Source organism: Neolamprologus multifasciatus, chromosome 22 (genome assembly GCF_963576455.1).
Source record: "Neolamprologus multifasciatus chromosome 22, fNeoMul1.2, whole genome shotgun sequence".
NCBI classification, from domain to species: Eukaryota; Metazoa; Chordata; class Actinopteri; order Cichliformes; family Cichlidae; genus Neolamprologus; species Neolamprologus multifasciatus.
The window spans coordinates 29,558,688-29,575,861 of NC_140459.1; the positions used below are offsets into that span (position 1 = coordinate 29,558,688).

The 17,174-nt window shown below is 39.7% G+C and overlaps 1 pseudogene; it reads left to right on the plus strand.

Annotated features, from left to right (window-relative positions):
- Positions 1–499: 499 nt before the first annotated feature.
- LOC146493708 (uncharacterized) lies at positions 500–16,932 on the plus strand (annotated as a pseudogene).
- Positions 16,933–17,174: the final 242 nt, after the last annotated feature.

A 17,174-nucleotide genomic window follows, 5' to 3' on the forward strand; every position in this document is an offset into this window, starting at 1 on the left:
CGAGCGGCGAGCTGGAAAATGACTAGTTTTATTTTTATTTCTGCCACCATGTTAGCTCTGTGTACTCATTATATACAGACTTTATATAAAAGATGGCTGCACCTTCTGGCTCAGGAAAGTGAGCTTCTTTCCTCCTATGTTCTTTGTAATGGCAGGGGATTGTTGTAGAGTTGTATAGAAGTCTGTGATAATTCTTATCTTAGAAGATCATTCGGTCTGAATTGTAAGTTTTCAGTATTATTCAATGTAACATGATGTTCCTTTTGTAAATGATGGTTAATACTGGAGTCAAAAAAGACAAAACAGGCTCTGATTTTAGGGTTGATGTCTGAGTTAGATCCATCGCTTTTCATATCCAACTTTAGATTACCGAGATGACGATGGTGAAAATGCTGAGTTTGAGGTGTCATAACGGAGCATCTTCAAAATAATGAGAGACATTATGACCATCTGCCTAATATTGCATTTTGCTGCCAAAACAGCACTGACCCATGGAGGCATGGACTCCTACAGACCCCTGAAGGTGTGCTGTGGTATATGGACCAAGATGTTAACAGCAGATCTGTCACGGCTGGAATGGCCGGTGTGTTTATGAAACGCTCCCAAAAGTAGACATGGGAGAAATGAAATGAACTTGCTGTTTAAAGAAAAGGCAAACTTTTATTAAAGCTGATAACATGAATCCAAACACAAGGCAAAACGAACAGTGGTGAAAACTAAAACCTAAACTGGAAAAAACTAGATGATAATAAATATGACGAAGAGAGACATGAACACGATTCTGAGCAGGAGAAGCTACGAGACAAAACATGAACATGTCCTGAACAGAATCATGAAACACTTGAAACTTGACTTGACAGACAACCTGACACTGAACAAAGGAAGACTTAAATACACAGAAGGGTAACGAGGTAATGGAAACACCTGGTGAGACACAGCTAACCCAAATGAACAAGACGCCACAGGGGAAGCAAAACCAAACACACTGAACATGGAAACTCAATACTTACAAAATAAAACAGGAAATATGGAGAGACATGAACTGGGACACACAAGCTTGACAAAGAGAGAGGGAGTGAGAGAGGGGGAGGGACACAGAGGAGAGAAACACAAGGAAAACAAGGACAAGGAGATAACACAACTAGACTAAATTTGAACTAAACCCTAACTAAGAATAACACCACAAGAACTGAACATATTTCAATATAATCTAAGAAACCAAAATTACAAAAAAAAAAAAAAAAAAAAAGTTGGGTCACAGACCCAGCCCCCTGACAAGATCCTTTAAGTTGTGAGGTGCCGGCTGGATAGACTTGCTTGGCCAGCACATCCCACAGATCCTCCATTAACTAGATCGAGATTTGGAGGCCGAGTCAACACTTTAAACTCTTTGTTGCGCTCACAAAACCATTCCTGAACCATTTTTCTCTGAGGCAGGGCGCATTATCCTGCTGAAAGAGACCACAGCCATCAGGGAGTACCGTTTCCATGAACGGTGTAAAGGGTCTGCAGCAATGCTTAGGCAGGTGGTATGTGCCAAAGTAACATCCACATGAGTTCTGTTGGGAAACCTAGGGTTCTGTATCCAACTCAAGAAGGCAATGCCCAAACACTGTCTTCTTCCAATAATGCATCCTTGTGCCAGGTGTTCCCCAGGTAAGCAACGCGGACACTCCACCGTCCACGTTACTTAGGACGTCAGCATGGACACCCTGACTGATCTATGGCCGTTGTCAAACTTGCTCAAATCCTTTTGCTTGCCAAGTCAGGTTAGCACATTTCAACACAGCAGTTTTTTTTAACAAACTGGACTCGTGCTGCACGAGTAAAATCATCAAAAAACAATACACTTGATTGAAGGAAAGAAAAATGGATAAAAATAATAATTTTACAGATAAAATTAGAGTAAAAATGTAATATAAATAGTGATCAAACCGATATTAATGAAAGAGATGCAATATGGAGAATGACTCAGCTAAAGCTATTCTGAAGATGACAAAGCTAATGAAAAGCAGCATGTTTTAAGTTTAACTGTTAGTCTGCACAAGCCAACCTGTACTAGAAGGTTCTGATCAGCAGACCTAAGTGAGTGTATGAGGCATGGGAACATAAACAATCTGCTAGATAACGTCGAGCAAGTCCACATAAGTATTTATAGGTGAGCAACAATATTTTAAAATGGATGCTATAGTTCACAGGAGGTCAGTACAACAATTTACTACTGGGTGAAATATAATTAAGTATTAAATATTATCAATAAAAACCTTAGTGGGTCTTAAAATTACATCAATACAACCTTATTTAACAAAAATGAAACAAAAGTGCAGAAGCAGGGTGTGAAAACCAACCTTACTGCTTCCATAGGAATTAAGTGGCTAATGAGTCAGTCAGGCACTTGATTAAGCGCACTTGATTTAGCAGCTTTGATCTGATCAAAGTTTGTTACTCTCAAGTCTTAAATGGTGGTGCAGTAGTTGTACTATCACACCACAGCACACATGTTTAGTATCAGGTCTCACCTGTTTGGCTGGAGCACTCTGTGTGGAGTTTCCCAGCTTCTTCCCACAGTCTGGCTAATGGTTATTTGAAATTGTTTGCAGGTGTGCACATGAAAAGCTGCCTGTTTGTCTGTTTCTATGTGGCAGCCCTGATGCTCTGATGGATTTTTGGGTTGTCCATATTATGGTTCTGGATCTTGAACCCAGGACATTAAATTTTAGGCTTTTTAGATTCTGTTTTTCTTCTTCTTCTTTTCTATAGTTGAAGCATTTATTTCTGTTGATTCAGTAGAGATCCTTACTCTGTGTTCCTGTTAGGTTTTGAGTTAGTCTCAACTTGGGGTGGCTGTGGCATAGAAGGGGTTGGTGGTATTTCAGTCTGTGCACAAAAGTATCTTTTGGCAAAACAGTGAACCCTGAGTTTCTCCCAGCGTGTTCACTGGTGTGTTAATGCTGGAAAGAAAGCACTTAGACAAAGAAACAAGTGCTTGTGTGAATGAGGCTTGTAGTGTAAAGTGTTGTGGGTGCTCAAGCAGAGTGTAAGAAGTGGTATAGTAGAACCTGTCCATTCAGTTTAAGTCTGTTTGAGTTATGACTTTCTCTAGTCTACCCTCGTGTGTCAAGTTCTTCTGTGTCTGGTGTTCTAGTTAATCATGTCCTCTTTTATTCTGGTAATCTTGTATTTTATGTCTCACTTTACTTCCTCCTTTGTCATCTCGATTGGTTTAGCTCTCCCTTGTGTACCCTTTTGTGTAAAAATGGTGCTGTCTTCCCTACTGTGGATTTGGTTTGAGTCTTCCTTTCATGGGACATTATTCTGGACACTGTAATCGTCCTGAATGAAGGTTCACTTTTCCTTTAATCTCGCCTGCCTGCGACTGTCCGTTTAGGTCCCTTTGCCTGTAATTCATGAGATCGCAGGGTGTTGCCTCCCTTTGCCTTGTGACGACAGGGATTGGCGTCCCTGCAACCCTAAGTTGGACAAGTGGTTAAGAAAATGGATGGATTGATTTCTTAGTGGGAATATACACCCAGCAATCTTACAACATCAAACATTTCCTTAAGAACAATTGTGAGAGAATTCATTTCCATAACAGGCGAGCTCGCACAACATTACAACATACCGATTTTGGCCATTTCCGAAGACAACTTTCCTGTGAATCGCAACAGTTGGGAAAAGCATCAGTGAAAAGCAAAAGGTTTGCAAACAGGGTTTTTTTTGTTGATTTTTATGCAGAATTGTCTGTGAGCAAATCCACTGCTGAGATCAAAAATTTTCTCCCACAGACAGTTTAAGGGGATTAAGCACTACATAACTCCCAGCTTTGTATAAATTTGTGTGTTTTATTCCAAATGTTTTGTGTGTAGAGTTGCCAATGCTTGTTCTCTGACAGCCTTGGCACGCCTGTCTGTAACATTATTTAAAAAGCTATCCACTTTTAAATGACTCAGCAAGCTGCCTCGAGCACTAGTAGTCGTGCAGAAGCTACAGTTGGTTGTGCGGTTAAATGAATATGAAGAGAAAAGCAGCAAATGTGCCATCTTTGCTTCTCTTTTCGTTTTGATGTTGGTTATGCTGTGCTCTCGCAGTCTGTGGCATCACGAAGCCACCAACAGCCATTCAAGAAATCCATCTACGTATCCTTTTTCGTCCACTTGTTCTCTTGTTGTTTTTTAAGATGTCTCCATGTAAATGCACTTTAACTCCATGTGGGGTTGTAGTTGTTTGTTACACGGCTTTACTTTTACTCCTGACAACTGTGGATGGTGGTTGATGCAATGCTGTGTCTCCCAAGGCACACAACAGTGATTCTGATACTTCTGTAAGCGAGTTGACCAACAGACAATTTCTCCACAGTTTTGCTCATTTCCTTTAAGTAACACGCAGAGTCTCAGTGGGTTTAAGCTAGCCGCTTAGATACATAGTTTAGCACAACCTGTTGGCAGAGACTGAATTGATGGCATACTCGTCTTACTCACATACCGTGTTGTGTGTGTGTGTGTGCGCGTGCATGTGTGTGTGTGTGTAGGTGTGTGTGTGACTGTATTATGAGACCAGGGTCCTTCCGTTTCTCCTAAGGGAAGATATTGGAAGCGTCTCCTCTCCCCCTAAAAAGCTGCTGAATTATTCACTATGCCCCAGTTTCTGCCCATTAGGTTGACACACTGCTGGAACTCTCTCGTCTGGAGTAGTTGACAGCTTTCTTACACACACACAGCTACATGTGCAGACAAGGTCTCTCACACACACACTCACACATGTATAAATATATATTTAACCACCTCAGCTCTTAAAAAAAAGACTTTTCTTTTTAAAGTCTGTGAGAATACTCATTGCTTCTGTCATTACCTCTGCTCCCTCCTTTCTTCCATTATTTTAAAAAAATACTTGTTTTGTATTTCAGACTCATATTTCCATTCACAGTCTGTTTTCTGTCCAAATTTTCTCCCATTGCTTTTCTACTATGTATTCACTGCACACACTGAGATGAGCGTGTTTTGGGAGAACTCTTAAGTTAATTTTAAACGTGTAACATCTGACAACTTACTGAAAGACAGCTTAACAAGTGGTGATAAACTTCAGTTTATACATAAGCTAGTTTGGTGCACAGTGGCATTTCTTCTTTAGGGAAACAGCTAAGTGCTAAAATCTTTGTGCACCTTTGTGTACAAAGATCATGTGGTATCTGTAATCAGGTGATTAAAGATACCACATGATGAGTTTTCAGAAGCCCCCTGACCAAGACCTAGAACTGGGTTGTGTGGTATTTTTGCCACAAAATCGACACATTCTCATAACCTCTCCTACGATCAGCCTGTGGGGAAGAACAGTAACCAACAAAACTCCTCATATGGAGGCAGGTGGGAAAGTTAAAGACATAATAAATTAAATAATTAAACATTGCGACAGTGCTGCAGCAGTGGGTAACTCCTCTCTAGTGAGATACTGCACTCCGCTGTACTGCTTCTCAGGTACAGCTAGAAGAACGCATCTAAGATGCTGACCCAGCCTCCAAACTCATCGGGTTCCAATCAGATCATGTATCCAAAGCATCAGCTAAAATAAGCCTGTTCCTTGGAGGCTCAAAGAGCCACAGAATCTACTTTGACAAATTACAATGAATGTAATTTTCAGTAACCAATCATTTTCAGTTCATACTGAAATATATTCATCTGGTCTTTCTTCCTCTTTTGGCAGCTCCCCTTCGGGGTCACCACAGCATATCATCTGCCTCCATCTCACCCTATCCCAGAATTCTCTTCATGTCATCCATCAATCCATCCTCCTGGCTGGCAGCTCCATTTTTAACATTCTCAGTCCAGTATATCCACTAGCCCTCCTCTCCAAACCATTTAAGCTTTGATTCTCTAATGTTGTCTTCAAACTGCTCAATTTCACCATTTACTTAGAAAAAAAATCAGGATAACAGCTTGCATGGCTAAGAATGATCAGCAGTAAATTAACCTGTTAGTGATCGTGCCAGTTCCCGGACTCCCGGGTCATAGAAGGCTCATAAGAACTGAGAATGTCTCATATGGGTCACTGTTACTGCAAGACATGTACTACAGAAATGTAACAGGACAGTCTTGTCCACTGTGAATTAAAGTACTAAGATCAAATGTTCCTTCTGTGCAGCTTTGTCATCCCCTCATCCCTCTCATCAATCTCTCCCTAAGCCAATATTTTTAGCCTCGTCTATTTTTCATACACCAATTTTGTACCTTGGAGACTGGCTGATGTTTCGATAAACTCGAGAGCTAAAGTGAAACACAAGTGATAGAAGTCAATACAACTTCCATGCGGTTTCCTGGAATGCACTGTTGAAATATTGAGCCCTGCTTAAAATTTCAAGTCCATGATACAGGCTTTTTCTGGCAATGCCAGCTCTTGTAGGGTATTCAAACCCAATAATTCATGTGCGGATATGAATATTTCAGTCATGGCAGAGGAAATTAAAATAAATTAATGATAATCAAACTCCAGGCACTTTTGCTATTTCAGGTCTGGCAGAATAAGCTAAGATAAATGGGCACTGCTACATCTTTAAAATCTAAGAGTTCCTCTTACAAAGTAGTATCACTTTTCCATGATCCACATTTTGGTGAGCATTGACTCATTAACCCTTTAAGACCTACCATAGAACCAAGTCCGCCAGAGCTTATATTATATTTTTACATGCTGTAGTGCCATTTTTGGAGCATTTCAAGTTGCTATACATCAATACAACCATTATAGCCCAAATTTTAATAATACGTATGCATTAAGTGCATAGAAATTACATAAATTGCAAGAAAGTGCAATAAACTACAAAAAAAAATTTTCATTTTCATTTTTGTTTTTTTAACATATATTTCTAGTTAGAGAAATTTAAGAGGCTTATCCTTCAAAACTGTAAATACAAAAAAGTTGCACAAAATAGTTTCCCACCACAGGAAATTTATTTTGAGTGTCTTCATAGTTTTATTTTTGAAATACACCAATTTTTATACACTGCAGGAAAAATGAAAATAAATATTATAGTGCAAATTTGCAAAAAAAAACAGCATGTGCATCAAAATAAACTATTTCTAGCAGTGCACTTTGACTTCTAAGCATTCCAGAAACGACACAGAAAGTCATAAAGTCAAACATAACTTTTAAAAACACCAGTATAGGCTCATGAGGCCCTGATGGTAAAAAACTACATTTCCGCGAAAATGACGTCACTTCCGGTTTGAGGCAGGTAATGGCGGACATGCGAAAGTTCACGCTGACGTCTATTCTAACGTAGGAAGTGTTATGAACAGCTGATCGGATCGGCAAAGCGTGTTTCTGGAATATTATGTTTTTGTTGCTGCAAGTGCTTTATATGCAGTTTTTGCAAAGCTATATGTGGAAGGAAACTGTGACCTAGGACGAGCTGATGGCATAAGATGTAAGTACAACTCCTCCGGTTTCATATGCAAAAAAACTATTGCGCTAGCTTACGTGGTTGCAGAGCTACCGGGATTTAAAAATAGTTGCCCAAAACGGAGCGTGCCCGCTCTGACCGGTTTTAAAGGGTTAAAGCAGACAGAAATTCCAATCTATCTTGTTAATCTTATTAAAATGTCACTCACAATCATACAAAACAGCATATTAAATGTTATAGCTAATCAAATGTTTTTAATTCATCCATTCATCCATCCCCCCCCCCCCCCCCCCCCCCATTTATCTTGTGCCAAGCCACAGGTGCAGCAGCAAAGCAGCGAAGCCCAAACCGCCCTCTCCCCAGGCACATCCTCCAGCTTATCCGTGAGAACACCTTAGTGTTCCCAGGCCAGCTGAGAGATATAATCTCTTCATCGTTCCCCAAACTTTTTCCCAGTAGGACATGTCTGGGTCCTCACTCAGGAGGTACCCCAGTCAGATGCCCAAACCATTTTCAGCAAGCTGCTTTTGATGCAGACGAGTGGCGACTGTAAGCGAAACCCCTGTGGCCACCCTTTGGAGAAAGCTCATTTCTGCTGCTTGTGCTCATTCTTTTGCTCACCACTCAGAGCCCAGGACCATAGGGGAATGTAGGAATGTAGATCGACTGGAAATCAATGCAGGCAGCACATTCCAAAATAAAAATGATCAAGTTTACCAGTGTGCTGGACCTCTTCTTTTAAGACTCTTTAAAAATTTAGTAAGTGGAGGGAAAAATGGGTAATGCTTATTCAGGGTCTGGTAATAAAATAATAATAATAATAATAATAATAATAATAATAATAATAATAATAATAAATAAATAAATAATAGATAATAAAACACTTATAGGTCCTTGTAAGTAAGGGGCCTCCTTGATCTGTGTTTTTTTTTTTTCTTTAAAAACAGCATACTTTACTCCAATATTGCTTTCAGCATTAATGGGACCTTCGTGGATTCACAAGTTAACTGTGGTATGTGCAAGAGTGCACATGGCATCACGGATGCCGGGGTTTAATTAAAATTCAGTTTTCTTTACAAAGCATGAAGTCACAGCAACAGTCATCTCAAGACCCTTCGTATTGAAAGGCAGAGACCAACCCGCTGTGAGCAAACGCTTGATGACAGTGTGAAGAAAAAACTCCCTTTTAACATGAAGAAACCTCCAGTAGGAAAATGTGTTATTGGCACTGTGAAAAAATTCCATACTGACTAAAACAAACAACAACAATACACGTAATCATTTTTGACCTGTTTTCTTTGTTTTCATTAAGTAAAGTGTTGAATTATTTGTTGATTCCTCCATTTTTTTAGTTTTACAGAACCTCACAACTTTTCTGAAACCCACTTGTAAATAAAACATCTACGTGGGAGTTTTTGAATAATCTGGAGAGCCTGTCTAGCGAATTGTCTCTGCTTATTATAATTAACTCGTGTTTGGATTTTTGTTCATCTCTGTATCTGTTCTGAGAAAAAAATTGACCTGAAATGTGAGCAGAAAGGATCTGCAACACGTTCACAAAATATTACGACATTTATTTTTAATCACAATATAAAACTTCTGATTAATTAGTTTGGCCCAAATGTATGTTGCCCTTTGTATGACAATTTCAAGCAAACGATAATTAGGCCAGATCTGGGAGCATACTGCTTTGTGCAGGCATGACAGGGTGCGCACAGTTAATATCCTTGTCTCATTACCGTGTTTTTGCATATTTTTGTACATTTAAAATCTCAAATGAACTGTCTTATCTCCATTATATTTCCCTATTCCTGGATCTCTCCATCTCCTGTGCTAATGATGCACCCGAATGTCCTCCCTCCTGAATCCATCTTCTTTTTTCCCCTCTTTCTTTTTCTGTCTATCCATCTCCACTCCACCCCCCTCTCATGTCTGTGTCTGTTCTCCAGACTCTAATGATGGGGCAATCTATGTGTGGTTGCATGCAGCGTGTGTGTGTGTGTGCGCGTGTGTGTGTGTGTGCACGTGTGTGTGTGTGTGCGAGGGATATGTTGAGGCTGAAGAGCTGACAATGAGCTATCCACCTACAGTGCAGCCAAGCACCCAGGAAGATGTTATTATAAAACGCAAAAATTCACGCGCGGTCCACAGCGTGCGGAAAAGCGTCTGCACACACTGGGTTGCTAAGAAGGAGCACAAGGCTTCATTAGCATGATTGATCCTCTGATTAACACGAGAGACCTACACACCCGACCACAAGAGAAGGCTGGGTAGCAAATGCTTCTCTCGGTGGGAGCGGTGGTTACCTTCAGGTTAACGCATTTCTTTTAGAACCAGGATTCAGGTGTCAGTGTTTAAACGTGGATCAAGGCCAGAAAAAGGTACAAACTTTTTTTTTTTTCAAAATATGACACAAAACTCTCAAAGTGGTTTTTACAACTAAAGACTCAGCCACAGCTGACCTTCAGTTAAAGTCCAAATGACCCTCATTTATCACACCCGCACTGACACTAAGGGAAAACTTCACCCCGGACACCGGAAAAATCGGAGTCACCGAATGCAACACGACGGGCATAATGCATTCTCATGGCTGTATGCATAAATCCCCTTTGTTGCTCATCCTCATCAAGATGACACAACTCTCTTACTGATTACAACGGAAAACAATAATACAGTTCCCTACAGGATATATATGGTGACTATCATGTATCTAAGAAGCAGTAACATCAGCCTTTAGAATGATCATCATCTTACGTCACACTGTGCTTTCTTCTTCTTCTTCTTCTTTTTAAAATATAAAAGCACAAAGTAACTTTCTTCAAAGTGGAAATCCTCCCATGGACTGAAGGATGAAGAACCTAGAAATCTATTTCTTATAAAGATTCAATGATGTTTACACTACAAAGCTTCATCTGTGTTTACACTGGGTGATTGGGGAGTGTGTGGAGTGGGTCATCCCTGTTGAAGAATTCTGTGTATGAATGTCGAAACACAGGGGAAAAAAAAACGTGAAGGAGAAATGTTTTCAGTGGATGATGAAGTTCTGTGAAATGCCCTCACTCACTATAAAGATTATAGTGAGCAATCCTTTGAATCCTGGAAAAAGCCGCTGCCATTATGAGCCTCAGGCAAGAACCACCTGTAAGACAGAGCGTAAAATGCTGCCGTTTTGTCAAAGCTGCCGGTGTCTCACACCTCTGGGTCAAGGCTATAGTGTCACTCCGAAATGATCACATGTGGATGCTTGTAAAAGACTTATTCTTGTCAAATTTAAACAGAATGTGCAGCGTTAAGTGCAAAACTGGTAAGGTGCATGTTTAATTTAAACCACATTCCTTTTCCTAAACTTCCTAACGTACCAAAGATGTCTGACTAAATGTAACCATGCAGCAACTAAAGTGACAGTAAAAAGGAATCAAATCACTGGTCTTCAGTCTGCTCTTTTACACTGATCAAAAAATGTAAAGAAACTCTTTTTTCTTAGAGTAAATCTGTCATGGTCCTGGGTTGGTGACCCAGTGTTTTTGGTTATGTACTTTTACTTTTGATAGTTTTGTATTATGACTGTTGTTTTGGGTTTCCTAGGGTTTAGTTGTGTTCCCTCTGTTTGGTGTCTTCCCTGCTTGTGTATCCCCTTAGTGTAGTAGGTCTCTGTGTTTAGTCTGCGTCTCTGAGTCTGCGTCATTACGTTTATGTGTTTCCTGTTTTACTTTGAAGGTCTCTGTCTTATGTCAGTGTGTTCTGGTTACATTTCCCCTGCCTCATCAGCTGTTATGTCTCCCAGGTGTGTTTCCCTCCTGTTCCCCATCCCCTGATTACTGGTGTGTGTCTTTAAAGGCTGTGTCCCAATTCAGGGTCTGCACGCTTGAAGTACGCGCACTACGTACGGTGCGTACTATAAGTACGAGAAGTGCGGAAGTGAGAGGTGTGTGAAATGGGACGGTCTAGCCTTCGTCGCGCTGTTCAGGTTGCCTAGCAACCATGATACTAACCGCGAGAAACATTACATACAGCTTTGCGTGACAGAAATGAAGGCACTTCAGTACTTACTTTTGACAGTTCACTCCTCGGCCGCTCCCTTCTGCCGTATTGTGCGGCAAAATTATCCACACCCACCGCCGTGCTATGAATTGTGGGATATATGGGACCACGAAGCACGCACCGGACCACGCTTGATATTTTGGGAAATCGACGGCGCATTTGGAGTATGCATTTGAAGTACACTTCGAATTGGGACAGCCGTCATCGCGTGGCGGTGACGTAATCACACTTAAAATGCGTACTTCAAGCGTGCAGAACCTGAATTGGGACACAGCCATAGTGTGTGTTCACCCGTCCTCGTTGCTGGTTCGTCTGTGTTCTTGCCCTCCGTCTTCCTGTGTATGTTCCTCCGTCTTCCTGGACTTTCTCCCTGCAAGGTACTCTCATTCGTGCTCTGGTTTTGTTGTTTTAGTTTTCCCAGTTTAGAGTATTTTCAGTTCTGTTCCTCGCCACCCTTTCGTTTGTGTTGTACTTCACCCTTGTGTTAATAAAACTCACTCACTACTACGCAGTCTGCATCTTGGGTCCGTTTATATTCACACACGGCCTGCCTCGGCACCCCGTGACAAAATCATCAAGTCAGTTACATTTCTGGGATATCGATGTGGTCAGTTAAGTAGTAGAGGGGGTTAATAAGTTTTAGTTGCTTTGGTGCGATTGGGGTGCTACTGGTAGCACGAGGTGATACCTGGACTCTAAAGAGGTTACACATGTAGTTCAAATCTTCCATGATGGCTTATCAGTACATGCCATTGGCAGAAGGTTAGCTATGTTTTGATATACCAGCACCACCAGCTGCACCTAAGACTGTTTAGGAGCTCATGCAGGATCTCCTGCATGTGTATCTTCACTTGCATTGATTTCATATTACAAATCAATATGAATACTGATTGGCTGGGAGAAATCAGTGCGGCTGTGTAATCTTAAAGGTAGAGTAGTAGGTAGAGTAGCCAATTTGGATGTCCACTGAAGTTATGGTTTCTTGCTCTGGGATTAGAGTAAAGCAGAGCTTTCTGTGTAAGTTCATTCTTCCTAAGCTGTAAGCATTGCATCTCAATTCAACCACTGGTGCTCAGAAGCAGACCTTTCCTTAGAAAGAGTTACTGGGTCAGGGCTAGCAAGGGACAAAACACCTTTATCAACTGCACTCTAAGAAATAAAACATGGGCTTTTTAAAAATTAATTCATAGTTTTATGTTCAATATACTTAAAATTGTTAATCTTATGGGTGTAATTAATATTTTAAAATTTGATTTAATTAATTCTAAACCATTTTAATGTTAAATAATATTGATATTTCCAATTTATTGAACACATTTAATTAAATCCAAAGAGCCCTTTCCACATCCTTTCTGAGCATGCGCAGAGAATGAAAAAAAAATCTTTGCGCATATGCGTTGACCTTCTTCATCTACGCCAGTGTGCTTTGGCCACGTGTCTGGAAAGAGGGATTAATCACGATTCATCCATTGGAGTTAAGGTAATTTCTTCTTATTTTTAATAGAATATAATTTAACTAGTACTTTGTGATAATATATGGCGTATATTTTTCCGGTAAATATGTGGGCCGTATGTGTTCTGTAGGTTGTAGCATTTTGCTAGCATTGGAAACATTCATTTGCATATTCGACGTTACTGCACATCTGAATATTGTCCCATCTGCGTTTAAAATTTCATTCGAACTCCGAATAGCACACTTATTTTATTGCACTATCAAGTTAGGAGAACGTTAGCCCGAACAAGAATTGGGATACATGTGCAGTGATTGTTGACGAGTCCATACTCGTCAGTTTCACTGAAGAGAACCGCGAACTGCGTAGTTTGCATATCTTCGCGCATCGAGTCTCAAAGAGACCTCTGAAGGTGACCCCCACTTGCCCCCAAAAATAAAATCAAGTATACTGGGTGGTTAGTGCTCCGTTTGTTTGCTACGGTGTCAAAGATATTGCACTTTTATTTAATAGGTCATTGAGAGTTGAAGAGCCCCCCTTCCCCCCAAGCAAAACGAAAACGACCCAAAACAGGCCAAAACATGCCACAAAATGCTCTGCTTGGTTAGTGCTTGTTTGTGCTGTTAAAATTAACATTTGTGCTGCTACGGTTTTCCAGTTATTAATGTTTTACTTTTTTGCGATGACGTCACGGGCATCAAGCACGCTCCCCGTGCTTACGGGCGCGAGCGAGCGTCCGGGTGATGTAGACGTCGTAGGAAACGCTCGCTCGCACCCGAGCATTTTGTGGCATGTTTTGACCTATTTTGGGCCATTTTCGTGTTGCTTGGGGGGGGGGGGGGGACGACTCTGAATGAACTATTAAATAAAAGTGTCATATCTTTGACACCTAGCGATACAAACAATGATTTTACCAGCAAAAACTGACACAAACGGAGCACTAACAACCCAGTATACTTGATTTTATTTTTGGGGGCAAGTGGGTCACGTTCACAGACTGGGCTGCTCCGGTATATAATGGTAAACGTGCTCACAGGAACAGATTTATGAAATGAGTAATAGAAATTTTGGAGCATTTGAAATTTAACTTGTATTATTAATACATTTTAAAAGAAACAGGATTGTTCTTAAGTTTAGACCATCTCTGTGCTACCCCTTTGCATGTGTCTCACTGTACACGATTTTGAGAAAACAGGACGTTGCTAACATGATACACGTCAGAGTTTCCTTTTACAACTAAAGTGCAAAATTTGTGCATTTTGTGATTTTCGTACTGCATGGGTGAGGCACTCTTTTGCAGCCACCTGATTCTGCCGGTCCATCTATAAATGTTTTGGGTGGCATGTTGGAATAACTTTTCTGTCGATTTAAAAATCTTTTTTTTTCTTTTTTTTTGTAATCGTAATTGATTTTGCACATTCCCATCTGAGTAATCGATTCCCCCCCCCCCCCCCTTTTTTTTTTTTCTTTAAATCAAACCAAACAGCACCAGAACTTTTTGTCTGGGATTAGATCAGGTTTGGTCTGGATTTAGTCCTGTTTTGTGCTGAACTATTTAAAAATTTTACTTTTGAACTTTGTAGATCAATGCGGAGTTCACCCGAATCACCACAGTTCCACTGCTGTCCACATTCATGAGCAGTCTTGACCAGTACTCTGACCAGTTGATGAAGATTCTATGAAAAAAAGGAGGGGAAACAGCGCGGCGGATCACAGCAGCGTTGTCTGCAATTTCACAGGTATTCTGTCTTGTTAAAATGTTCTGTAACTAATAGATTAGTTGCAGGTTGATCTCAGGTCTGGTTATTAACCTGTATTTTTAACTTTCTTGGGTCATTTTATGCTTGTTCTCTCATGCGTTATACGTCTCATCTCGCTTTTGGCTTATATTCTGGATTTGGTCCTGACACAAAGCAGAACTAAGTAACTCATGCACCTAGAGGCCATAAGTGCCGCTGCTGGCATTGTAGCTTTTTTCTTTTCTTTTTTTGTTACTCATTAATTGTCCAAAAGAATAATTAGCTACACTGAGAAAAGACAAAGGCAGAGGACATTTCACATTTTGCCACAACTCAGTGACACAATAGATTATTTTTTTTCACTCAAACTTGGTATAAATACGGCAAATGTGGTGGTAGCCCGCATACCTCATATTAACGTGACAGTGTGTAGTTTTTGTCATTAATATTTGGAAATATCTATCAAAATGTTTTTGATTCCTTTGAACAACACTCCTATGCAACAACACTTTTCTTCCTTCTTTCGGGTGGTACACCACGCTAAAGCTGCATTTTCCGCGACCCAATGTATCGCAATCAGTGTAATTGGACTCATAACTTATAATCTTTATGGGAATGAATTGGTAAGCTTCTCATTCTCTAACACAAAATACTACTTGCTTGCAAAAAGCATGTTTAAAATTACTTAGAAACAATTATGAATTGGTTAAACAATAAAAATTGACTTGAGTTCTGTGGGGGTCTCTAAAAACTTCAAAAAAAGTAATTGCGCTGCATGTGTTGTTTTGTTTAGAGTTCCTGAATCGAAGTGAAGTGTGAATGCATCCTTAAAGCTGTGATTATATACCTGAATGAGAACCCTGAAAATCTCATCAAAGAGTACATGGTAAGTTTATTTTTAAAAGGATATTCCACCCCTCAGTAAAATTTTGACTGTCATAATTCCCAGAGTTTTGTAAGTTGAAAAATGTATTTTCTAAACAAGCACAGGCATTCTCCTGTTCTGGCAGCAATCAGTTTTCTTTAAATTAGCTTACAACAATAAAGTGCATGGGAAATACTAGGATTTTGTTTCCATTCACTTAATTGTTTTATGCGAAACTAAAGAAAATAACCCTGGTCAGCAGAATATTGATAATATTATTAATGCATACTCCTGCTCTCTGTCCATGTTTCATGTATCTTCTTCTTGGTCTTTATTTGGTGATAGTCTTAAATCCACATTTTTCTTTGGTCTGTTCTCCTCAGTCTCATTCAGGGATATGTGTAATTAGGGTAGTGTGGACCATTTTAACTAAAATGGAGTGAATAGATAGATGATGCGATGACCAAAATACAACGGATTTAAAATATTTCTGTCCTTTTTAGGATTTCAACGTGATGGAAGCTGAAGAGCTCGAGAGGATGGATTTGGGTGTTTATAAAATAATCCATGAAGGAGCACAGCCTGATGACTCCCTTGAAGATGTTGGCATCATTATCGAGAGATGCACAGTCTTGCCGGATCTTCTCGATGTGGCAAGCAGGTGTGCACTTTTGTTTGGGCTAATTTACTGCCTCAATCTGAGTTACCCAAAGCCACTTCGCTACACATTTGAGTTCTTCCAGAAGGTGCTCATGGGACTGGAAGACAAAAAAACTGTCTAACAAAATACAAGTGCTGAAGAACAAACTCTGCCAAAAGGAGACGCAATGACTCTTCTAGATCGAAATGTCCCCCAAAATAAGTGCTCCATTTTACTGTTTAAAAGTTTATAAATATATATATATGTTGATCCTTGTTTATAAATATTTTGTCATAGCTTTTAATATTTAAGAGATTTACTGAATGCCATTTTTCTTTTGATTGTGGAAAAGAAAACATAATTGAGAAACTGAGTTTTTTGAACTGGGGACAAAATTACCCAGATGGATATATTTTCTTGTTTCACAACATTTTCTTCAGTTTGAGTTGCTGTGGTAATTCTGCAGACTGTAGCCATTGCAGACCTACAACTGTAGATCCTGAAATCATTCTGTCAGGTTTGACATCCTACTCCTCACTACAATGTCACTTAGTTGAAACTGGAAAGTTGTTTCAGATGTTTACATTTTATTTTACACACTTCATTTAATGTTGCATTATGCAGTGTTGTTTCCCTGTTTAAGCTTTGCCTCATTGAAGGCTTTTGTTCAAGTTGTTAAAGCAACACAATTTCTTTTGTATTTACACTTCATATTAGTTCTCGTGTACCAGGTTTCCATTGTAGGTCAAGGATCTTGAGTGTTATAAATGTTAAAGTGTATGTGCAAACAAATGTGAAAAGGTTCTAAGGCTGTCACCTGTACTCAAGTTAAGTACTGGATTTGTGGTCTTAGCATGTAATTAAGAATATTTTGACATTTGCTATATGCATTTCTTTTATTGTAAAATTTATTACATAATAGAAAACTTATAATTCTGAATCTGATTTTTGGAACTGGGGACTAAATCGTCCAGATTTACCTTTTTGTGTCACTTAAGTATTTTCTGTAATTGCATTATACAGTGATTTTTAAGTTGCTGTGGTAAAT